Source organism: Camelus ferus, chromosome 6 (assembly GCF_009834535.1).
Source record: "Camelus ferus isolate YT-003-E chromosome 6, BCGSAC_Cfer_1.0, whole genome shotgun sequence".
Taxonomy (NCBI): domain Eukaryota; kingdom Metazoa; phylum Chordata; class Mammalia; order Artiodactyla; family Camelidae; genus Camelus; species Camelus ferus.
In genome coordinates, this window is record NC_045701.1 from 61,691,600 (window position 1) to 61,718,216 (window position 26,617).

The following is a 26,617-nucleotide window of genomic DNA, read 5'->3' on the forward strand; positions in this document are numbered from 1 at the left end:
CTTACACCACACTTCACAAACGGAGACGCTAAGATCTGTAGAAACCAAGTATTTTGCCCAAGGTCACACGAGTAGTTAGGGAGAAACTGCACCAAAGCCTCTCTGCTCTTTCTTCATCGTGTGTGGGTGAAATGAGTTAATTTAAGTAAAGCGCTCAGAACAATGTCTGGCACATGATAAACACTCCATAAATGCTAGTAATTGTTACCAGTATTATTCAATCTTCATAACAGTCAAGTAAAATAAAAAGTGGAAGAAAAGAATAAGGAAAGCAAAAGGAAACTGGGAAGAAAGAAGCAAACGGATCAATAGATGACACCTCCAGAAGACAGAAGTCAACGCTTTCAGAAAGAATGGCCAAGTTAAAGGATGCTGCCCAAAGGATTGTTTTACTTCTTTGTATTAAAATGTCTTTATCATTTTACTGATTTGTTTATATTTTAAAAACTACAGTGATAGAAAAAGGAGATAGGAAGGGGAGAAGGAATAAGGAAAATGGCGGATAGAGAAGTTGGAAACACTATAAAAACTAACTGCCGGGGAGAGTGTAAGACATAGCTTAAGTGCTAGAGCACAGGCTTATTATGCACAGGGTCCTGGGTTCAAGCCCCAGTACCTCCTCCAAAACAAAAAACAAACAAACAAACAAAAAAACCTAATTACCACCCCCCCCCAAAAAAAACTAACTGCCAAATAAATGTGAATCATCATTTTAAAGCAGGCCCTTGCAAAGCCATAAGGTTGTCTCTAATCTATCCACTACTGGGTCCTACAGAAAAAGCACTTAATAAACATGTATACTGCAGTTAAAAATGCCAAAATCCTACCTAAGAGAAACAATGAATTCCAACTGATACTGCTCTTATGCAAAACATGAGCAAAGGAATCAATCTGACTTAACTTTGAGATCCTTCAAATACTCACTTAAGGCTGTTTTCCTGCTTCTAACAACAAAAAAAGACATAACTCAATTTCATTTAACACTTGGTTCATTTAATACTTGGTCAGCTGTTGAAACTACTAATAAGGAAACCAAAGAAGGGCAAATTGAATAAAGGTTTTTATGATGTGGACACCTGCCCTGCAGAATGGAACACTGAGACTACTATTGTGAAACAATTTGCTCAACATCATATGACAACTTCTGGTCCTCAGCAACCTAATATCCAGCATGCAACTATGCAACTTTTTTTTCCTTTTTCCTCCCTCCCTCCCTCCTTTTTCTCTCTCCCTCCCTCCTCTCTCTCTTTCTTAGAATAAGGAAAGTGAAACCCAGAGACGTTAAGTTCAACAAAAAAAGGAGAACGGTCCAATGGAAAGCAAGCACAAATTGGAATCAGACACACTTGGAGTAGAGTCCCTCACTGACTAAGTGTTCCCTCACTCTTCTCATCCAATGGGAGAATTATACCACTCTCCCAGCAACCTGTGATGGGAAATAATGAAAACAGAATGTACAACATTTAGCAAGTAATAGGCGCTCAGTAAGTGGTAGCTACTGGTTTCAATGTTACTACAATCTCCTTGCAGGTGGCTCAGTAGGTGACAGTTATCATTGTTATTATTATGAATACAACCTTCTAGGGAGCAGGGGCTACAGCTGCCTTAGGCAATTGGTACAGGGCCTTGCATAGAGTTGCCATTAAATACTGGAGGCAGGGAGGAAAGAAAGAAAGAAAGATTATACAAATAATTGACAGAAGAATTGATATTCAACACAGGTCTTCAAAATTCTTCTAGAGGAGCACTTTTGCCATATGTATAGTAACAATATGTACTATTTCATTGTTCTTTCAAACTCAACTTAGAGAATTGTGACACCCTACATTTTTAAATGAAGTAGAATAGAAATAGCGTAATAGAAATAAGTGCCTCTAACATAGGACTAAGTTCTATTGCATTTAACTTTTATATTGGTTATATGTGCACTGCTGCATTAACGGGGGGTAAATGTGCATGAGTGTGTGTATATTATAGTCAGAATGTAAAATGAATTCTTTACTACAGGTAGCAAAAAAAAAATCAAAAAAACACCATCTTAGATTTTCTAGGATAATTCCACTTTTATGTGACCTTGTATTTTTCAATAAAGGTGAAATGAAGTATAGTAACTAAATAGGATCTGAGTTTTGTACAAAGGTGTATCAAAAATCATGAAGAAAAATTAAATCTTTGCCAGACCCTAAGTTTCAACTACTGGATTGGAAAACAATAACATGGCACCTACATGAAATCGAGAGCTTGAAATATACATCCAGAATTGCACCAAGGAGGTCACCCTACAAAACTCAGGCAACACTAAAATCATACGGCTTAGCAGTTCTAAATCTATGGCTTAGCTTTTTTTCCCATCCAAAACACAGAAAAATTACTATGAATTCACGGTCATTTCCTACCATTATTACTCTTTTATGAGCTACCACAAAATAATCATAAACATGCCTCAGATTCTCTATAATGAGGCTAAAGTATCAAAGCACATTGTACCGTGGGCAAAACTCTCTACTGAGCTTTACAAAAGACAATTTGGAAGCTAGGTCTCTATCACAAAGCCAGAGTTCTATTGTACTTTATGGCATGTGATACGTAACTTGGCAAAAAAAAAAAAAAATGCATTAAGAGCTTAATATTTTATCCTCTGAAATGTCAAAAAGTATTAGAGTAACACATGTAACTACAGTGCCAGGAAACTCTTGGGTGACAGCAGCCGAGCTGGCTAGGGCAGCACAGTTTGAGAACTAGTCCAGGGTATAAAGCAGGCACTGAGAATCCATGAGAACCTGACTCTATCCTGACTGATCATGATCGCAGATTAAATCACTTAACCTAGATCCCAATCTCCTTCTTGCTAAAGAAAACATTAAGAACAGTATCTGTCTCCCATCTGTTATTCCCATACTTCGCAACAAAGACAAAAACACACAGAGACATATTCTGAGCTCTTCAGAAGATTAATTTCTCTCTAAAGTAAACCTGTCAGGTACCATTCAGGTGACAGCTCCATCTGTCTGGTCCTGAACATTCTCTCCTGTTCATTCAACACCTCATAAAATGAACTGACCAGTTGGTTTGCCCACACTTAGGAATAAAGAGCTGAACAAAACGTAACTTAAGTCTTTGGTACAATAAACGTAAGACGTAGCTACATGTTTAACTCAATCTATATAGCACCTAGCACCATACTGACAGCAACTTAAAAATCTCTTTGACAAATCTTACTTAAAAAATAGGGAACTATATTCAATATCTTGTAATAACCTATAATGAAAAAGAATACGAAAACGAATACATGTATGTGTATGTATGACTGAAGCATTATGCTGTACACCAGAAATTGATACAACTTGTAAACTGAGTATACTTCAACTTAAAAAAAAAGACTGCCTACGAGGATTAAAGAGCCTGAAAAAAATTCTCCCTAAGCCATCAAGCACTGTCCCACTTAGTAAAAAGAAACTGATGTGGAGAGAAAACCAATACAGACGATCAAATATTATTAGGTTGAATTACATAAAACCGTTTGTTTTATAGGTCAAAAGTGGTCCGAAGCCTGTATGAAATATAGGTAATTTCATTTGGTTCAACCTAAGAGAATGCCCTACTTGGTTACTAGCACTAAGACCAACGGCACTAGCAGCATCAAAGGACAGGGATCTCAGACCAGAACACACATATGGGAACACTTTCCACACAGAATTTTTGCTTTGTTTTGTTTTACTTTTTGTTTTGTATTAAAATATACTGAAAAGAAAAAAATGGTTTAATAAAACCGCCATGTACCCATCATCCCGCTTCTCTTTCTGACATTCTCTAAATGTCAATATTTACAATATCCTGGAAATTACACACTCTGCAATTATCTAAACATACAAGAAAACTTGTCAAAATCAATTCAAAAATCCAACATTTTACAAAATTCCGTCAGGTCTATATGACCAACAATGTTTGAAAACTACTGCCAAGGGGCATGTGTGATTTTGGACTCTATGTAGATGGCTTTCTGCAAGCATGAGCTTTGGTGAAATATTTCCTTAGTTGTTCAGTTGTTGGGTGTTGGCTTATATAAGAAGGGAGCACGAAACACATTTCACCAACTAGGACATCTGAAACTAATAGAGAGTAAGCCAGCCTTTTACAAAAGAACAAACTTACTTGAAGGCGTAAATATCCTAAAAAGTATTTAACTATATTTACTTGTACGTACCAGACAAGGGCACAGGCATACACCTCCTAGAATATCTAACTGTTCATCAATAGTTTAATTTATCCAATGCCTGCTGTGAGCTGGGCCCTGGCATATTTCCTTCAAGAAAGATTTCCTTGAGTATTTTCTGTGTATCAGACACTATTGGAGGCACTGATGACTTAGTGGTGAATGACAGGGACGAAGATCTCTGCCCTGGTGGGGTTTATGTCCTAGCATGGGGGCACACGGGGGCACAGGTCCTATGACAAATAAGAACATTATTACATAGTGTATTAAAGGGGGTAAGTGCAATAGGGAAAATAAAAAGAAAGCAAGGAAAGAGAAATAGGGAGGGCGGCGTGGTTACAATTTTAAATAGGGTGAGCTCACGGACTTGTGGAGAAGACAGACATTTACCTAATTATGACATCAGTGTGATAAAACTACATGAGATTTGATAAAGGCTCAGTAGGAAGGAGGAGGAGGAGGAGGCGGCGGCACTTAATTCTGCCTCCCAGAAGAAGGAACATCTGAGCCAAGATTTGAAAGAGCAAGAGAAGTTGGCCAGAAGCACAAGAGGACAAAGGGCTCTCCGTGCCCAGAGAACGGCATGTGCGAGGGCACCGGGAGGAGCACCAGCTCAGAGATGGGGAGCAGGCAGCCTCCCGGGGACAAAGCCTAGTGTACTTGAGGGGGAGGAGGCAGCGTGGAGAGAGGCAGGCAGGCAGGGGTCAGAGCAGGGGCGTTCCATCTTCAGGGGCGGGGGCAGGGTGGGCGCCAACGGAGCTTTCTACCACAGAGCTGTGACACAGAAAGCTCACACTTCCAATGCTGGCCTCGCAGGGGGCCAGGCAAAACGTGGAAGAGCAGTGATGGGGAAAGGAGAGGACAGGACAAACTACTGAGCAGCTGGAAGCCGAAAGACTCGGAGCCCCAACAGATGCAGCAAGGGCCACAACAGGGATGATGGTGCCACTCCCTAAAAGGGGGAAACTCCAAAGAAGAGAACGTAGAGAGATCTGGGGCTTGCTGAATTTGAGGTACCAGTGAAAGGGACCAAGGAGTAGTTGGAAATGCAGATCTGGACCAGAGAAAATTCTAGCCTGGAAATACAGACCCAAGAGAAGCAGTTAAAGGCATCAGAATGGATAAGATCGCTCTCTCTCTCCCTCTCCCTCTCTCTCTGCCTCCCTTTCTTTTCTCTTAGACACACACACACACACACACACACACACACACACACACACTCTCAGATCACTTATAAAGAAGAGTACCAAAGACTTCTAATCATCCTCCTTTTCAGAAAGAAGTAGCCTGCAACAACACCACTAGTAATATTTTTGTCATCCGGCCTAAGCACCAACTGTGTCAAAGATCCACAATTACCCAAAAGCAAAAAGCAACTTCTTAAGACTGAGGCAATAACAAGAATGAGGCTATTACAGATGGTTTTCCAAACCACAAGAAACAATGTTATAATTCAGACCAAAGAAAAGTATTTAAAACTTTCTCAAAAGATCAGGAAGGCCAGACACAACAAGGTTTCCAAATCTAGGCCAAGTATATTTGCTGGGTCCTTCACAATGTTCTCAGGCTAGTCAAAGATAACAAGAGAACACTACCAGGGCACCTCAAAGCTCAATTTTTATAGCCTAATATTTCCATAATTCACAATGAAAACAGATAAGCCAGTAGGTTCTTTTAAATGTGCAGGAGATGGAGGCAGCAAAGAAGAGCTGCCTGCAGCAAACTGGGCAGATTTGTTCATCTCTGCATCTCTTCATCTCTCCTGTATGAAGGGACAATGTAACTGCACTTCTTACTTTAAGACATAACTTTTCAGCACTTTAAAAGAAGGGGAAAAAACCTTTCTCCTGAAGTCATTATTATATCCAAAGTCAACCGTTCGTTTCTTTGAATAGCTTTTTCACCTGCTTTGTTTTCACAAAAGTGAATGTCCTGTCCCAATTCCTTTTGTAGGATTCTGGCCTGATAGCTCTCTGATTCCCAGAAGAGCTGGTACTCAGCTACGGCGTTCTAGTAAAAACATACTTTTCACATACAGAGTTCAACAAGATGCACTATGAAATGCGAACACTCTCTTCCACTTTTTTTTCTTTACCTATTTTTCTTAAGGTAGAGGGGAAAAAAATCTATGTATTTCCATTTTTAGTAATACATAACTTGGAATTAATTTGCTGTCTGTATGGTTGTCCATATTCTGACAAACTTCTGTGGTGAAGAAGCCCCACCAAAGGCACTTCCTCTAAAAAAACCCTCGGGAGATTGCGTTCTAGCTACTCCCCCAACCCCTCTTCACTTCTCTCTCCCTTACTTTTCTTCCCCTTTGCCCTCTTCCAATTCCCCACTCTATCTCTTACACACACACACACTCCTTAAACATTTCTACCAGGAAGCAACTTTTTTCCACGATGCTCTTAAGTGGAAACATTTGCACAAATGATAGGTTCTCTAACAAATCCCAGAAGAAACCCTCTATTCCTCATTAAGTTTCTCCTCTCTTCCCCATACAGAAAGATCTCTTCTGTATATACGCCAATATTCCTATTTTGAGATGCAAACTAAAGTACACACTGCAAGTTGTCATCACAAACTGCTTACCAACACTATCATTTGGGATATGTCAGGATATAAAACTGGAAAAATCAGGAGACGGCCCCCCACGCTCCATTTCCTTCCCCTCCCAATTTCTTTCCCATTCTCTCTCTGCTTTCCTGCCTCCTCCTTCTCCATCATCCCATATAAACTCTACACTCCATCCAAATTGTGACCTGTGGTTTAGTGGTTCAGTTAAAAGACCTCAAGCAAGCCTTCACTCCCCTGCCCAACTTTGTTCTGGTCCCTTCCCCCTCCAAACTCCATCTCCATCCATCCTTACCGGTCCCTCTCAAATATCACTTTCGTGATGTTCTTTCACAAAGCCTTTCCTGGTGATTCCCTCAACCTGATGCGATCTTTCCCTTCCTTTGAACTGCAGGGGGGCCCTGCTTGTACCCCTCCTACTGCACTTAACTAGATTACAGGATGCAATAATATCTGCCCTCCTAGAATTATATTTAATTATGTTTGTATCCTGAACCCTCTATGAGACCAACACATAACATGAATAGAGCTGAGCTTTCTCAAACCCATGTGTTTCTGTAGCGAATAATTTATTTTAAATACAGCTGCCCATAAAGCTACACCTGTACCCAGGCCCTTGCAGAAGCACGGCTTCCAGTTCAGGAAGAATCAGAGGAAGTCATTCGTCCAGAAAAGTAAGACAAAACCAATACTTTAACATAGCATCTCGTGTTCCATAATGCCACCAGTGAAATGTATCACTTGAAAGTGAAAATAAATATTAGCTCAAGTTGTTAAGACATTTTAAAATAAGAGAAAAGTGATACATTCCACAAGGAAATCAGATTTGGAATTAAAGTAATTAAACAATTAAAACAATTTATCCTGCCTCCCTGAAATGTTTGGTCTTTCTCCAGAGCAACAGATGTTTTTCTTCTAAGCTTAGTCATTCGGAGAGAATAGGGGCTTGAAAATGGTTAAAAAGCAGAAGGGAAGCAGAGTGGTTAAGCATGGATAAACGGACAGGGTCCGTGCCAACGATGCGGGCGTGTGGGTATCAATCCAATGGTTTCTGAAAAGCATTTCAGAGACAACCATATAAACCTGAGAGGAGTATCTGCTTTGAGGACCTTAACGTATTTGTGATTTTAATGCTTTCTACTTCACAAATTGGTCATTCAGCTTTCAAAACATCTTTAAACCCAGTAATAAACTCAACTGTATAACCTCTATATATTTACCATCCCCAAAAATCCTTCTTGTTATTTCTAAAATTCAGTATTTAATTTCAAGTTTCCCCCTTCATACTGGTCAGCTCAACACAATCATTTTTTCTTAATTATTCTCTCAGATTCAGTCCAAATATTTTTTTTCTCAGATTATTCCAAATACTGTGTTACTACAGTACTCTCAAGGTCTTAAAATTTTCCTCTTATTTATTTGCCTTTCACATGGTCCCAACTACCTCCTTATATTCTCCTACATATCTCCAAAATATTAAATAGCATTAAATGAGATACTAAATAAAAAAGCACCTTTTAACTTTTACAACTCTATGTAAATACTCACTTTATTTCTATTACTCATTCTCATCTTTTTGCTTCATTCCTCCTTCCTATCACCATTTCAACCCCCACTCCTACTTAGGACAAATTTTTTTAGAGCTAAAGGACATTGCTTGGCACTTAGCAGTGTACTTAAATAAATATTCATTCAGTGCATGATTTCAGGAGAAGCTCCCAAGACTCTCTTCAGGCTACATGTTGCTTCTAAAAATTTCCCCCAAAGTCTTACAAGAGAACTATCATGGGATTGTATTACTGGATGACCAAAGACCTAAAGAACCTAAGCAACTTAATTTCTGCTTTTACAGGTGAAGAAATGGAGACCCAAAGACGTTCACTGGCTTGACCAAGATCATACAGATGATTAACGAAAAAACCTGGATTAGACTCCAAGTCTTCAAACCTCTTCGCTTTTGTGCATTACTGCAGATTTTGGTTATTTTGGTTTCATGCTTCTTTTTCCTTCTAGTTCCCCCCCCCCCGTTTTTGGTGGGGGTGGGTATTTCTGATTATAAAAAACAGTACAAGCTCACAGTAGAATATCTGGAAAGTAAAAACTGAGCATGAAAATATTTGATTCACTTTTAAAATACCACTGCCTGCCACATACCCTTACCCATGACAAACTCTATGTCTCAGAACTCAAGTTTCATTTACTGAAGTACAAGTTTAAATCTAACTGAGCCTTACCTTCAAGTTGCAAAGTCTTAATAAAGGCAGAACCCATTTTCTTCTTCATGGATTTGTACTACAGCACCACACTCAATGCTGGTCACCAAATACCCAAATTCTTAATTCTTAACTATCAACAAGTTCTCAATGACACTGAAGGTTTAGGAAGTCTGTATCAGAGTATGCTAAAATTCAATTCAAGTAAGAGTCATTTTCTTTTTCCTTGGATGATGCTTCTCTCAGCTATACACTTGTTTTTAAAGAATACACATCACTGGAAAACTGGTATATGAACAGCCACAAACACAATGAAATCCAGGCCAATTTATGCTATCAGTTACAAATGCTGAAACAACATATTTGGAGTATCATAAACAAGAGTGGTTAAGATTTTTTTTTTCTTAAATAATATGTGTTAGTCAATGAATGCCTTTGTCTGAATGTCCTGTAACTTATAAAATAAAAATTCTTCCCCAGTTGAAAAGACCAATTAAGACTGTGCTGTCCTGGTGGCGGGGGGAATGGGGAAATGTTGGTCAAAGAGAACAAACTTTAGCCATAAGATGAGTAATTTCTGGAGACCTAATATACAATGACTACAGTTAATAATAACATATTGTATGCTTGAAATTTTCTAAGAGAAGAGATTTCAAGTGTTCTCATCACACACACACACCCGAACAGTAACTATGTAAGGTGATGGATATGTTAATTAGCCTGACTGTGGTCATTTCACAATGCATACACATATCACAACATCACACTGTACACTTTAAATATATACAACTTTCATTTGGCAATCATACTTTAATTTAAAAAAAAAAAAAAGGCTGCTGTCCAATATGATAGCCACTAGCCTACATGTGGCTATTGAGAGTCTGAAATATGACTAGTCCTAAATGAGAGGTGTTGTAAATATAAAATATACATGAGATTTCAAAGACTGAGTATAGAAAAAAGAATGTAAAAGAACTCTTTCTTATATCAGTTACATATTAAAATAGTATTTTAGATACACTGAGTTAAAGAGAACATTATTAAAATTAGCTTCATCTGTTTCTTTTTATTTTTTTAAAAAAAATCTGGCTACTAGAAAATTTTAAATTACATACGTGGCTCACATTGTGGTTTACATCTTATTTTTATCAGAGGTGGGGCACCAAACTAATGCAAGGAAAGAAACAAAGGAGACAGAGAGACAACGATTAACAAAGGGGGAAAGTCCCCATTCCCTTGGAATAGCCCATAACCTTTCTACTCTGCGGTCATAAAAGAAACCCAACCACTCTCTGTTCTTCAATAACCTGACTTACAACTAACTACCCATGAACAAGAATTGCACTCATACCCTAAGTAAACAGCACACTGAATTTTTGCACCTTGATATACACTTCAGATGGTTAGTCTAAACCTAACGTGTCAGGGAAAAGGAGGAAAGAATATACCTTATATTCCAGTGGGAGAGCATCCTTCTTATTCGAAAGGAAACTTACTTCATGGGAATCTCTACCCTAAGCAGCTGTTCTTTCCTCTTAAGGACCCCAAAATCCCTACCTGTTTTTCTCTTACATGACGGTTAATAATGTAAGAAATGTTGCCAAATATAAAGGTGCCCTTTAGAAAGACCTCCACTAAACAAGCAGTATTTCGTGTTCTTATGATGCTGAGGCCTCTTGTGAGGATTTTTAAAGGGTCACAACAGGTTTAAATTAACCCCACGGAAAGAATCTGGCATTTTAAAAGGACCTGATGACTCAAAATTCTTTTGGACTGTCCCAGCCTCTTCAATGGAAATGCACTCAGGACAGTCATACCAGTTAGTTTTCTTTTATGCAAGCCCCAGTCAAGTACAAACTTGAAATGTGGAATAAGGATAATTACTTCAGGCTCTCCTTGTCCACCAGGTGTTTTGTTTTTGTTTGCTGGGGTTTTTTTGTTTGGTTTTTTGTTTTGTTTTGAGGGGGGAGGTGTGTTTACTTCTCCATTTGACTGGAAAAGTACTTAGTAGTAAAATAATTAATAGCCAATTCCAGGGCAGAAATTACCAGAATCCCTACCAGAACTCACAAGTTGACTCTATACCAGGCTCTGCTTTGCCAAGCTCTACCTAACTCTGCCCGTCTCCACCTTTGAGCAAAATATGAAAAAGCTGGAAATTCTAACAGTCCCCAGAGGAAGCCAAGGGTAGTCACAGAGTTACCCGCCAGACACTCTAGATAAGCGACATCCTGATATCCTGAAGGCATGAAGCTGCAAGAAATGGGGGTCCCAGTTTAAGACAAGTAATCAAATAGCTGTAAGGCTGAACACCTTAATTAACTTCTTAGTGTAGAGTGGGGTTTCTCAACCTCAACACGATTGGTATTTTGGGCCAGAAAATTCTTTACTGTGGGTGAATGTTCTGTGAGCTGTAGGGTACTCAGCAGAATCCTTGGCCTCTCTACCCACTAGATGCCAGCAGTGATCTCCTCAAGTCCCCATCCCTCCACTGCTGTGCCAACCAAAAAGGTCTCCAGACGTTACCGAATGTCCCTTGGGAGGCAGTAATGCCCCTGGTTGAGAATCACTGGCAGAGAGCAAAAGCACCTGAAAAAAGCTGCAGTAACCGCCAAGTCAAAGGCAGCTTTCTCTGCATTCAGGGCAGCAAGTTGTCCTCAAACAGCTGGTCTTGAACACCTGGTAAGAAATAACTTCTGACAAAGTTTCTGATGTTACCAAACATGAAGGATAACAATTTAATGAAGGACTCTAGGGATATGAACCAGCCGAGCTTCACATGACAGAAGGTTCTCCAACTACAGCGGAAGTGAAGCTTCCTGCCTCAGAAACTAATTTCGTTTGTAAACATTTTTCTTTATCAGATTAACCAACAATGATGGTCAACTATTTCCAAGACATGATGTTCCAACTCCTAAACTCAGATTATCTGTTGTTTTTTTAAATATAGTTTTAAATAAGAATAAGATACCACTTTCTGACCCATATAATGAGCAAAACTTAACAGGACTGAGAACATCCTGGGACTGGGGGAAAAACACGTATGCTCAGATACCCTTTTAGGAATGTAAATTGCTACTTGCAAAGCAATTTGGTGACATCTACCAAACTTTATTTTTCAGTCAACATTCCACTTCTAGAAATCTATCCCACAGATATACTCACCTATACACAAGGAGAGATGTGTATTAGGCAGTTCTCACAGCACTGTTTACAACAGCAACAAACTGGAAATACCTCAAATGTCAATATGTAAATGATTTTAAATGAATTATGGCATATTCACATCTTGGAAGACTGTACAGCCATTTTTTTGAAAAAGCAAAACGATATGACAAACTTTTAAGTTGGAAATAAACACACAATAAATATACCGAGAATATGGTCTCATTTCTGTAAAAATAAACCAGTATAGACACATGCAAATGCAGACAAAGAAAATAGTCTGAAAGAATAAACACCAATTTGTTTTCATTTTTTCAACAAGTATGTGTTTTTTTAAGCCATTGATAATAATTTTCAAAACACAGACTTAAAATTAGACTTGGGCTATCTTCATTTTTCAAATTTAAGGCTTAAAAGCTGTCTTTTGCAAACATCACTTCTCTGAGAAATCAAGTTCTGTGGATAATTCTATGTCATATATTGGTCATATATTGAGATGTACTGGTCCGCTGTTTGTCCACCAACATTACGCTGACATTGCTGAGCCTTCAGAGCAAGTGACATAAGGCTTAATTCAATTTGCCAAACCAGTTTCAAAGAAGAAATCTCACCAAGGTGCCCTCTTGAACCACAATCAGTTGACAACTAAGAACATATCCAGAGAGAAGTACTTTAATTTAGTAGAATGTTTACTTTTAATAAATTTTTATGAAATGTTAATAAAAGTTTTATTGTTTAATTTAGCAGACTCTGATCTTATGCAGTCAAATTTAAATAATTCTAATTTTCCTTTTCAATTTATTGATCCAAATGATCAACTCTTATTGCTGCAGCTTTTCCTCTTTTCTACATAAATCTTGAATAAATAACCAAAGTCAAATGTCTGAAGGACTGACAGACCTAAATAAAAATTAAAGCCTTAACTCTCGATTTAGAATAACAAACTGTTTTATCTGGGTGCACGGTAGAAAAGGTAGTTTTTAAAAAAAATTTTTCTGGTTCTAAAAAAATCAGCAGACACAATTCAAAACAAAATGTCAGTCACTCACCATAATAGCTATGGACTTTAAACCATCTAGCACCGTTCCCTCTACCCTCAGCTCTAACCAGTTTAACTGCTTTTAAATGGAACATTCTAAAATGTAAAAATAAACTATTTCCTCCTGCTTAAGTTTTCCCATTTTTCCAAGACATTTATCACAACTATACAATATCCATATGATACCATTTCTAAACATTTTATACAGAGATGTATAAATGTGAGTGTGATACTATTTCCTTTCCAATGAAAGAACAATAGGACAAAAGAACCTTGAAAGTCTTAAGTCAATTAGAACCCTGGATCTCAAAACTGCCCCATGGGATTTCATAAAACTTGGGTCCACATAATGGGGCAGATATAGCTCAGTGGTAGGGTACAGGTTTAGCATGCAAAAGGTCCTGGGTTCAATCCCCAGTATCTCCATTAAAAAAAAATTTTTTTTTAATATATATAAATAAATAACTTGGGTCCACCTCAAAAACCACAATCCTTTTCTTTCTTAACAACCACCATCTCTGGATAAACCACATCCCTTCACCCTTCAAAGGTAACTAACAGTATACAGGGTAAGTAACTGGGTATAAACACACAAGTTTGCTCAAAGTTTACCCAGAAACTGCAAAGGTAACTCAGGGATTGCTGCAAGCTGTCACAGAACATAGCTCCGTTCATGGCCAGAAACACACTCATGCCATGGCATCACCTGGTATCACACTTCCAACGTTCAATATTTCTTTTTGCCACAAATATCAATAAATCTCATTTTCTTATTCACTTGGGAGAAGATAATACATTTTGTGAACCTTCGGCAATAACTGAATTCAATTTCTATAGCTTATGTCTTATTTTAAGCATGATACCAACTCAGGTAACAAAATAATCATCTTAGAAATGACATCAATATCCATTCCTTAGAAGTTAGATAGCCATCTTAGTTAGGATGAACAAAGTCCTGAGGCCTTTTCTGAAGATTTGTCATTTTGTCTTGAGACCCAATGCCCGAAAACCATTACAGAAACAAATGATGTGGTTTTCACTAAATGAAAAGGCAAAGACTGCTTAAATTACATTTTACCTAAAACAGAAAGGACTTTATACATGTTTCTAAACAAACATATGATATCAGGTGGTTCATCTGACCATTGCACTACCTTCTTGACATAGTTTTAAAGAAGACTGCTTTCTAAGCTTCAAGTATATGGACCTTCCTTCGGAAGGCTTTGAAGTGTTTGTGGATCTTTACGTGCTAGCAACTGTATCATTGATATCATTAAAGAAAACACAAGGACAAAAGATTTTTCTGAATTCAGTAAATGCTTTTAAATAAATTTGTGCTTCGTTAATCACAAGCACCTATATACATTTGAAAAACACTACATTTATGCCTAATGCCTATTTATTTAGCCTGCAGCTTAGGGATTCGTATAGAATGACTGAACCCCTTACAATGACTATACATCCCTCATCTTTTGAAGCCCACAGCTGGGAACCACTAGCAGAGAATATGAAATACAAAACCACCTAGTTACCAACAGAACAGCACTTTAAAGTATTTGGACTCTTAAGTCACAATTTACTATGCATCAGGTATGAATATGTTTTTCCCCTATTAAACTAGAATTCCAAATTTAAAATCAAAATTAGTCACAGAAACGATTTACACACATGCATTTACCTCACAGGCAATTTTTAAGAAAATACAGTTACTCATAAAAACGCCTCAGGACACACTGGAACACTGGGCATGCCAGCTTCCATTCCCACCACCCCCGAGGGAAGGCTGATTTTAGTCCTCAGCTACGCTGCCCAGCCAGACCATCTGTAACTATAATCTTAATAAGATTTTGAAGGTATCACAAGTCAGAGCTGCCTGTAAAGGAGACAAATACACATGGCAGAAGTGCAAAAATACAAATCAGAAAACAGCCATCTCACTGTGAAACTAGAGGAGCCGAGGCAGGGACGATAAGAACGGGCAAAAGAGCAGTGAAAACACAGATCTAGTGGTTTCTCCTGCCCTGCCCTGCCCTTACTGATGCACAGAGAACTGATCAATGTTTTGTAGTATCTTGTTTGCTGTTAATGAGAAATAAACCAAAGGATTTTCACTCTGAATAAGCCCCAAAAGAACACCTGTTCCAATCCCACTGTCTCATTTTACAGATGAGAAAATTGTAGCCCAAAGAACTTAAGTAGCGTGTGCTTCAGCCAATTGACAGCAAGTCCTAGTCCCAGAACTTCTGGTTCCCAGCCCAGCGTCACTAGCATCTTATCTGGTATTTCACAATCCCTCTCTTATGACCTAATCTAGATTTGATTCGCCTTTATGTTGAAAATTATTTTGCCAACGATAACTACTTTAAACAGACATTTCTCACACTTCATTTTACTATCCTGCAGATCATTTAAATTGAGCCTCAGAGTTTCCTCGTCTATGGAGATGGCAGTGGTGGGTATGTTTTGGGGGGCACTGTGAATTTCTCTTATAGGAACACATCTCCTCTTTGATCTTAGAAATCTATGAGAAATGTGTCCAAAAAATCTGTTTCAAATGTAACTTGTCAAGAAACCAACTTACTTTAATGAAGACCAATTTGGTTTTCAGAAACGAGTGCCCTAGATTTACTTTCACTTTAAATCAGATGGGTGCATCATGTCTCATTCAAATAAATACACCAAAGTGCCAAATGAAGATGCATAATTACGCCACCAAATGCTGCAGTGTTTTTTCACCAAGTCTTTGTGACAGGAAATAGTTTACAGTGACTAAATTCTAAAGTCTGGATTTAGGACACAATACTAAAACTGACCTGAATAATCTTTCTACACTTGAAGGTTAGCTGTTAACATGGAAACAATAAATACCAACACAGAAAATTTCAAAATGAATTAATTAGAAACATGACCAATCATAGCATAATAACAACAGCTAAAATTTATAGAGCACTTATTGGGGACTTCAGTGCTTTCCACATGTTAACTCATTTAACTTTTAAAACCCCATATGTTAGTACTATTATTATCTTCTACTTTACAAACTAAAAACCAAGGCAGAGACAAATTAAATGACAAGTTTACGGTCAGAAGCTTGTAAAGGAGAGAGCCAGGATTTAAATTCAGAGAGTGTAGCTCTAGTGTCTGTATAGGAAGTGCTACCCAGATACAGAGATGGTGGAAAATGCACACGAAATGTCCAGAACAGGAATATCTAGAGGGACAGAAAGTAGATTAGCAGTTGCCGGGGTTGCGGGGAAAGGGCAGAGAGAGGAATGGGGAGTGACTGCTAATGTGTATAGGGTTATTTTTTGAATAAAAATGTTCTAAAATTAGACTATGGTGATGGTTACACAAATCTGTGACTGTACTAAATAGTGATAGAAAACATTATGGACGTATACAGGATGAGAGACGGGGTGGAAAGTTTAGGACAATTCATGCCTGACGGCTATCACAAAGGAGACACGGTCACAGTAGGGCATGGACAGGAAGAAGGGAATGAAACAAGGGGTGGGACTGGAGACTTGAAGACAAAGTGGTTATCTCATTTATCTGTCACATTAATCTCTCCTGTTTGGGTTTACTCCCATTTTATAGATGACTTAACTGTGACTCCAAAGGGTTAAGTTCTGCTAAATGTCACACACAGGTAGAAAGCAGCAAATCTCCAAACCTGTTCTCTTCCACTACCCCATAATCCTTCTATGAACACAAGAAATCTTTGTATTGGCATTAGTCAGCAATTGTCTGCATTTCTTTTGACAGGAAGATGGAAGGGTGGGAAGGGAACTGGAGAAGTGACCACAGTATGTCATAAACCATCACTCTCCAAAATGCAGAGAAGCTGAGCATGAGCATCTCCTTCCTCAAACTACAAGCAAAAATGTTTTGGCTCAGCTTTCAATATTAAAAAAAGACACTGAAGCAGAGGACATACCACCTAATATTCTAGTAGCACTGCTTTATACTCTTTGTATTTCATTCTTGTTGCTCAAGCACTGATCTAACCAGGAGATATACTACTAATTGAATAAGTCAATTACTTGATGTGACTTGATAAAAAGGCAAATTAATATAAATTACTCATAGTGATGAACAGGATAGAATTAGCCCTTCCAAAAAAAACAACTGGGAGTCAATTTAAATATAAATTTAGAATTATTTTCAAGATTATGATCCCATATGAATGAAGCCACCCCCTCACCCCAAAAAAGCTTAAAGATATTCAACAAAATGTTTGAAACAGTAGTCATCTCTGGAGCTGAGAGTAGGGGTGATTTTTTTTATGTCCTTCTATAACATTTACCTATATTTTCTATAATAATATATGCATGCCTTTATAACTTTGAAAAAGTTTCCTTAGACCAAAAAACATATTCAACTCTTCATATATGAACAATCTGTACATTTGGAGGGAGAGAGATTCAGAAAAACTTAGCTCAAGGCTTCTAACTGGAATCTTTACATCCACATCTCCTTTAGCAGCTGTGTCTTCCATAAGACAAAATTTAATCACTAATATTTTCATTTTAATGGTTAGTAAAACATTACTTGTCACATACTTACTAAACTATAATGGAAATGAAGCATTGGTGGGAAAAGGATGCTAAAACTTAAGAAAGAACATTCATCAAATTTAAGACTCTGTGACTAATCTCAAATCATTTGTTAGTACAATTCTTTCCTCAATAAAAGATAAAATATTACCACTATATTTTTGCCATATGAAATTGACAAAAATATTAGGAGAAATAAGTTGAATATAAACAGGTAACTGGGTCCTACAGAGAAAACAAAAATCTAAGATTACTTCCACTTTCAAGAAACTTAAAATCTTAGTGAGAGAAACGGACTATTTTTCACATTAAAAGGCTGTACATTATGCAGCATGAAGCTGTGAAGCTGTCCATGAGAGCCCTGAAAGGTATGTGAGTAAGGCAGGTCAACGTATGTGAATGGTCCAACAAGCATTATACACCAAAAGTCAAGAATCACATACTCAAGGAGCTTGGCCAAGATGGTGGAGAAGGAAGACCCTGAGCTTGCCTCCTCTCACAGGGACACCAAAATTACAACTATTTACAATGTAATTATTGATGAGTAAGACCAGAATCTAGCAAAAAAGATCTTCTACAACTGAAGCTATAAGGAAGGAATCACAAGATGGGTAGGAGGGGTGGAGCTGCAGCATAGTCAGGACCCATACCCCTGAGGGGCAACCCACATTACAACTGCAGAGGTTCTCCACAAGGAGCCACAGGTCCAAGATCCACAGCAGGCTCCCCAGCCCTGGGATCCTGTACCAGGAAAAACGTTAAAACCCCAGAACATTTGGCTTTGAACACCAGTGGGGCTTACTGTCACGAGACCAGAGGGCTGTGGCAAATACAGACTCCATTCTTCAAAGACACATACAAAATCTCACACACTCTGGGACCCAGGGCAGAAACAGTCATTTGAAAGGAGCCTGGGTCAAACCCACCTGCTGATCCTGGAGACTCTCCCAGAGAGGCAGAAGACAACTGGAACTCACCCTGGGGATCTAAGTAACTGACAGCAGCCATTACTGGGAGCTCGTTCTACCATGTGGACATTGGTGTTGGCAAGCAACATTTTGGAATCCTCCCTCTAGCTTATTAGCACCGGGATCCAGCCCCACCTATCAGCCTGTCAGCACCAGTACTGGGAAGTCTTAGGCCAAGCAACTAGGCAAGCCCCACCCACCACCAGGCAGGCTGCCTTAAGATCCCCTGAGCCCACAGCCACCCCCAGATACAGTCCTGTCCACCAGAGGGCCCAGGACATGGCCCCACACACCAGTACCCAGGCACTAGCCCACCTCCCCCAGGGCCCTGCAGCCAGAGAACCCAGGACTCAGCCCTGCTCATGAGTGGAGGCATAAGCCCCAAGATCCCCTGGGCTCCAGGCCCGCCTACCAGTAACACACTAATTCTAGGACCCCACAGAGTAATGCAGACAGAGACCATGGGACCCAGCTCTGCCTACCAGTGAGTCAGCACTCACCCAAGGATCCCATGAACCTCAGCCCTCCTCACCAGCAACCTGACACCAGCTCCCAGACCCCTGTCTTATAGCTAGAGACTCTGGAACCTGGCCCCGCCTACCAGAGGGCCAGCACTAGCCCAGGGACCAACTCACACACCAATGGGCAGGCACCAACCCCAGAATCACCACAGCCCTGTAGCCTGCCTTATCAGGACTCATTCAACACACTAGCAGGCTGGCAAAAGCCCCAGGACCCCAAGGGGCCTGGTCCTGCCCATCAGCAGGCTGACAACAGTTCTGGGACATCTTGGGCCCTTCAGCCAGAGACTGCAGGAACTGGCTCCACTCCCCAACAGGCAAACATCAGGTCTGAGATACCTTGGACTCCTCAGCCAGCCACCCTAGAATCCAGCCCCACTCAACAGTGGGCCAGCACCAGCTTTGGAACACCTGAGAACCTGCAGTCAGCCATGACAGGAACTGACTGGTCCTATTCACCAGCAGGCCAACACTAGATCCAGGAACCTTGATCCTATAACCACCCACTCCAAAACCCAACTCTGCCCACCAGTGAGCAAGCACTAGCCCCGGGACTCCCTGGGGTTCCACAGTCAGCTGCCTCATGACCTGGCCCCATCAACCAGTGACCAGCAGCTTTTGCACAAGGCAGGACCTGGCAACTTACCAGGCTGGGGGCCAGGTACACCTACCAGATGGCCCACAGTAGTCAGCCCACCACAACAGAATGACCTATGCAGCCCACATAGGGGGCACTCCTACAGCATACAGCCCTGGTGACCAGAGGGAAGTGGGCTGCTGGCACACATAGGACATCTGTAAAAGGCCACTTCTCCAAGGTCAGGAAATGTAATAAACCTATCAGACACAAAGGAATAAAAACAGCAAATTGACATGACAGAGGAACATGTCACAAATGAAGGAACAAGATAAAACCCCAAAAGAAGAACTAAGTGAAGTGGAGATAGGCAATCTACCCAGTAAAGAGTTCAAGGTAATGATTGTAAAGATAATCAAAGAACTCGAGAGAAAGACGGGTGAACAAAGTGAGAAGTTGGAAGCGTTTAACAAAGAATTAGAAAACATAAAGAAGAACCAAACAGAGATGAAGAATACAGTAACTGAAATAAAAAATATACTCAAAGGAATCAACAGTAGATTAAATGATACAGAGAAACAAATCAGTGAGCTGGAAGACAGAGTAGCGGAAATCACTGAAGCTGAACAGAAAAAGGAATAAAGAATAAAAAGAAATAGACAGTTTCAGAGAACTCTGAGACAACATCAAGCATACCAGCATTCACATTACAAAGGTCCCAGAAGAAGAGAGAGAGAAGGAGGCAGAGAACATACCTAAAATACATAAATAACTGAAAACTTCCCTAACCTAGGAAAGGAAACAGATATTCAGGTCCAGGAAGCACAGAGAGTCCCAAACAGGATCAATCCAAACAAGACCACATCAAGACAGACTATAATTAAAATGGCAAAAACTAAAGATAAAGAGAATATTAAAAGCAGCAGGGGAAAAGCAACAAGTTATGTACAAGGGAATTCTTAGAAGGCTATGAGCTGACTCCTCAGCAGAAACTCTGCAACCCAGAAGGAAGTGGTTCAATATATGTAAAGTGATGAAAAGGAAAAATTTACAATCAAGAATACTCTACCAGGCAAGATCTTCATTCAGATTTGATGGAGAGATCAAGTTTTACAAAGAGTTCAGCATCACCAAACCAGCTTTACAAGAATTGTTAAAGGGACTTCTCTAAGTGAAAAAGAAAAGGTCACAACAAGAAACATGAAAACTGCAAAAGGAAAAAGCTCACTGGTAAAGGCAAATACACCACAACGGTAGTAAATCAACCATACACAAAGCTAGTAGGAAAGTTAAAATACAAAAGTAGTATGGACACACAAAAGACCCCAAATGGCCAAGGCGATCTTGGGAAAGAACAGAGCTGAAGGTATCATGCTTCCTGACTTCAGACTATACAACGACACTACAGTAATCAAAACAGTATAGTACTGCACAAAAACAGACACATGGATCAAGGGAACCGAAGAGACCAGGAATAAACCCATACATTTATGGTCAATCTAGGACAAAGGAGGCAAGAATATACAACGAGAAAAAGACAGCCTCTTCAATAAGCAGTGCTGGGAAAATTGGACAGCTACACATAAAAGAATGAAATCAGAACATTTTCTCACCCTATATACAAAAATAAACTCACAATGGATTAAACACCTAAATGGAAGACTGGAATTCAAAATACTCCTAGAAGAAAAGAGGTAGAATACTCTTTGACATAAATCACAGCAATATTTTTCTGGCTCTGTCTTCTAAGGCAAAGGAAACAAAAGCAAAAATAAAACAAATGGGACCTAATTAAACTTAAAAGATTTTTCACAGCAAAGGAAATCATCAACAAAACAAAATGACAATCTATGGAGTGGGGGAAAATATTTGCAAATGATATGACAATCATAAATAATCTATCTCCTCTTAGGCATAATGAAATTATGAGAATTGCATGAGGGCTTTGAAAGCCCTGATTAATAGCAGAATGTGAGGGAAAACATTTGGAAAAGTGCCAATCAACTCAAACGAACATACATATTCTGTTTTACTAAGAAGGGTATAGCTCTGTTTTTAAAAAGCAAAACAAAACAAAATAGAAAAACTCTTTGACGCTCTGACTTAGCATGTAGTACCAAAATTACATGTCAGAGCCCTGACTCCAAAATCTGAATACATAAATTCATTATTCGGAAATGAAATCGTGTAAAGACCCAGGGGAGTATGAGCTATTTCCAAATGTTTCTTTCAAATGAAAAAGCAGCTACAGATATATATTCATGTCACACTACCCGAGTAGCCACTTGTGAGACCCGGAAACATTCTGTAGATTACAAACTTCAAAGTTCTGATTTCTCCAAACAACCCTCATGTTTTCTTGGTAAGCAGAGCTTTTCTTGGCAATCAAAAGAACCCCATTCAAAAAGTCAATGAGATAATTCTTGAGAACTATTTATCCAGCAAATTAAGATGATTAGGGGAATGAAATACAAAACATATACCTTACAGTCTAATTAGGGAGAGCAAACCGACATCCGTGAAAAGCAACAATTTGTACAACACAAGAGCCCTGCTTCTCTTATTCACACTTTATCCCCAGGACATAGCTTAAAATATGTGTTCAATAAACACTGTTAAATAGATGCTGTTTTCACCATCTTGGTCACTTGGATCTAGCACATTCGCAGTATAATGCTCCTGAGTGAATGAATGATATGGTGCAGTACACGTAAATATGTCTTGCATGACTTAGGTGAAGAAGAGAGAGATCATTGAGGACTAAAGTAATCAAGAAATATTTCATGTAGGAGTAAAGTCTTGAACCGTGAAATCTAGAGCTGGAAGAGATCTTACAGCACTAGTAGAATCATGTAATCTGGTTAACTCCCAAGAAAGTTTCCAAGGGTGCCAAGAGCAGCTTTATACCCCTAAGGTTAAAAAGATAATTAAACTCGGGAGTAACTACTTTAAAATTGAGGAAATCCACCTAAACGGTGGGGATTAGGGAACTGTAATAATAACCACCTGCTTGCACACTTTTCGCCTTCACTCTCCCCCCGCCCCTGCTCCTTCCCCATACTCAAAAGACCAGGCAAGGGAGGCTATGTTCCTGGAGCCAGCCCGTCTCCAGAGTCTCTGTCAAAATGCGGAGCAAGCTGGAGGAGTATCTTTTGGGGAGGATTTACCCTTCACATCCTTTTATATCCACTTTACAATCTTTATCTAACCTGGTTCATGAAAGCTGAGAATCAACAATCTATAGCCCCTCTTTCACTTTACCGAGTTCCCTAGAGAAACTCAACCATTCACAGGCAACACTGACCGACCACCCTGTACTAACTATCCTGCTGCATATACCAGAAACTCAGCTGTGGACATAGCATCTGCTTCTCAAGGTATCACTGGGTGGGAGAGAAAAGTACTACAAATAAATTGCAAAACTCTACAGGAGTATTACAACAGATATAAAACAGTATACACTCTAGAAATCCAAGAGACAAAATAACAATTTTGTATAAAAAGCCTGGCAAGGCTTTCAAGAAAAGGCAGTGTTGAAAAGAAAAAAGAAAAGAAAAGAAAAGAAAAGAAAAGAAAAGAAAAGAAAAGAAAAGAAAAGAAAAGAAAAGAAAAGAAAAGAAAAGAAAAGAAAAGAAAAGGTGGTGTTTCATTCATTCATTCAACATTTATTGAGCATGTACTATGTACCAGGCACTTCATGGACACAATGAACATTGGCCCCAGATCTTAAAAGACTAAGTAGGGAGTTTACTACATAAAGAAGAGTAGGGGATGGGGAAGGATTTCTTAGTCAAGAAGAAAGCACACAGTCATGAAGTAGAAAAAACGCATGACAGACTGAGACACGGGTGAGATATTCAGCATGTCTAGAGAGGATGTGCTAAAGAAATAGAGAGGGCCAGCTTTAACTGCTAAACTAAAGTATTTAGAGTTTATCCTTTATGGACCATAGGAAACCAGTGGACATTTGTGAAGAGGGAAGTGACATGGTAAGTTTAGAGGTTTTTTTTTTAAAGATCTCTTTCGTGAAAGACAGTCTGATGGAAGGAAGGCAAACAGTGACTTGCACACTGTCAACCAGTTCATTCACGGCAAAATTGACTAAAACCCAGGTTCTCTTATTCCTAGTCCCAGTACTCTACAGAATAGCTTGGGATTAAAAAGCAGGAAGAAAAGCTCAAGCAAAAAAGAAAAAAATAGATAAATGGGACTTAATCAGACTTCTCTACTTCAAAGGACACTATCAAGAAAGTGAAGGACAACCCACAGTATGGAAGAAAATATTACAAATCATATATCTGATAAGAATCTTGTGCTCAGAACATAAAAAGTCTTGTAACTCAGTAACAAAAAGACAAACCAAAAATGGGCAAATGATTTGAAAAGAAATTTCTCCAAAGAAGACATACGAATGGCCAATAAGCACATGAAAAGATGCTCAACATCATGAATTACCAGGGAAATGTAAATCAGACCCAACAGGATGGCTACAATCAAAAAGACAAAAGAATAACTAGTGCTGGCAAGGATGTGGAGAAATTGGACCCCTTACACGTTGCTGGTGGGAATACAAAACGGCGCACCACTGTGAAAAATAGTTTGGTGATCCCTCAAAAAGTTAAACATAGAATTATAATGTGACCCAGTAATTCCACTCCTAAGGTATATACCCAAGAAACATGAGAATATGTCCACACAAAAACACAGCAAAAAATGGAAACAAGACAAATGTTCACCAACAGACAAATGGCTAAACAAAATGTGTTATCACGGAATATTATTCAACTATAAAAAAGGAAGCAGTGATACACACGCCACAACATGATGAACCTTGAAAACATGCTAAGTGAAAAGAAGTCAGTCACAAAGGACTACATACTGTCTGATTCCACTTATATGAAATGTCTAGAATACACAAATCTATACAAAGAAAGTAGAGTATGGTTGCCTAGGACTAGGAGTGGCAGGGGTCGGGTTCAGAAAATGTGGAATAACTGATAATGGGTACAGAGTTTATTTTAGGAGGAACAAAAATGTTCTAAAATTAGAAGTGGTAATGGCTGCCCAACTCTGTGAATATACTAAACACTATACTGAACACTTTAAATATGAGAATTATGCAGTATGTAAATTATATCTTAATAAAATTGTTTGAAAAAAAGCAGTAAGAGGTTGGGGATTTCAGGCCATGGGAAGAGGAAAAAAAGATGGGGAAGCAGTGAGCACTACAGCACTGTCAATGGGCTTTCAACAACTTTCAAGATGCCTTACAGAAAGGATCTGGGGCCAAGAAGGCCTGGAAGACAAGTAACAAGGGGCCCCACTTGCCCATCTGCAGACTGTTGAGTAGGAAGCCTTCCTAAAGTCCCTTGGCCCTGATAGTCCAAATCCCCTACTTGTTAATTACCTTGCTTCTAGTTAATCCAAGTGTCTTCTAGAAGCCACAGGAGAAACATGGTACATCTCCCTGAAGCCACAGCAATTTTTAGAATGAAAAGAAGTAATATGTTATGAAATGCAAAAATCTCTCTTTTTTAAGTAAAAAACAAGACTTCAAAGAAGATGCATGACTGCGACAAGGTTAATTCTCTTATGTCTAGGGGCACTTGAGTGGGTAAGTTTGAGCATTACCCTAAGAATCTGTCTTATACCAACAGGAGCACCTTAGTCTGTATCATTCCCCCTTGTAGAGGCCTTGCTTAGGTGGTTCCTAAATGCCTCTGGAATCAGATGTAATCATGAGATTGAAGTCAGTAAGTCCTTATTCCACCTCCCACCCTCCCACTGCTGTCCCCAACACACTCCTATATGCACCGTGTTCTCTTCCTGCCCCTGCAGCTCTCTGTCCCCACCACCACCACACACGTACTTTTCCCTCCTCACACACTTCGCACTCCTCTCTTTGGAGCCACTGTGCACATGTCCAAGGCCCTGCCCATTCCCTGCCAAACCCCCCCAGTGGCTCCCCACCCCAGCTGCAGTCCCTGTGAGTGCTATGACAGTCCCTTTCCTCTCCCTGTCCCTCTCCCAAACTAACTGCATGTATCCAATATTTTCACAAGGGCCAAAACGTCACAAAAGACTGTGCCCAGGTGCCCAATTAAGCCCTTCTGGTATCATCATTTTTCTAGATTCTTGAGAAAGTTTGCCTTATCTATATGTTGGCTAATATTCCTGAGTATACAAGATGTGCCTTTTTCTAGCATGAAGCCTTTCTCACATATAGCTTCATTTACTCCTTACAAGAAATCTAAGATATAAGCTCCATCAGCACCCCCTTTTTATCTCAAAAGAACCTGACATGTAGAAAGGTTAAATAACTCAAGATCACTCAAATAGTAAATGGCAAAAATGTGACCAAAACTCTAGCCTGTCTGCCTCCACAGTGCATGTTCTTAGCTATGTCCAACCCATCATAAGAAGCCAGAGTCCAGAATAGTCCCCCAGTCCCTGCTGCCATCCATCAGGACTAACTTTCCACTAAACTATCTAAGACCCCCTCTTGTTTTGCTTCCTGGCTTCCTAACTCAACCAGCTTTGGAGCAGCAGAAATTAACACATCCCCATCCCCTTTCTGGGATGAGAGAAGATGTGTCCATGGAGGATGACCCGAACAGTGGGAAGGAAGCCGGGGCTGTGAAATCTTCTGTCTCAGCTCCCCCTCGTCCATATTTTCATTTTAAACTTGAAGAATGTGATCACAATCAAGTACAAGTCAATCTGTACCTGCACATTTTCAGGTCTTCACAACTTCAGAACATTCTAGAGAAAAACCAGTAACTTTTTCA

At 39.4% G+C, this 26,617-nt stretch overlaps 1 protein-coding gene across 3 annotated transcripts in view; it reads right to left on the bottom strand.

The window, feature by feature from the left end:
- Positions 1-26,617, bottom strand: part of PPP2R5E (protein phosphatase 2 regulatory subunit B'epsilon) — a 127,839-nt gene that overhangs the window by 76,867 nt on the left and 24,355 nt on the right. The window lies entirely within an intron of this gene.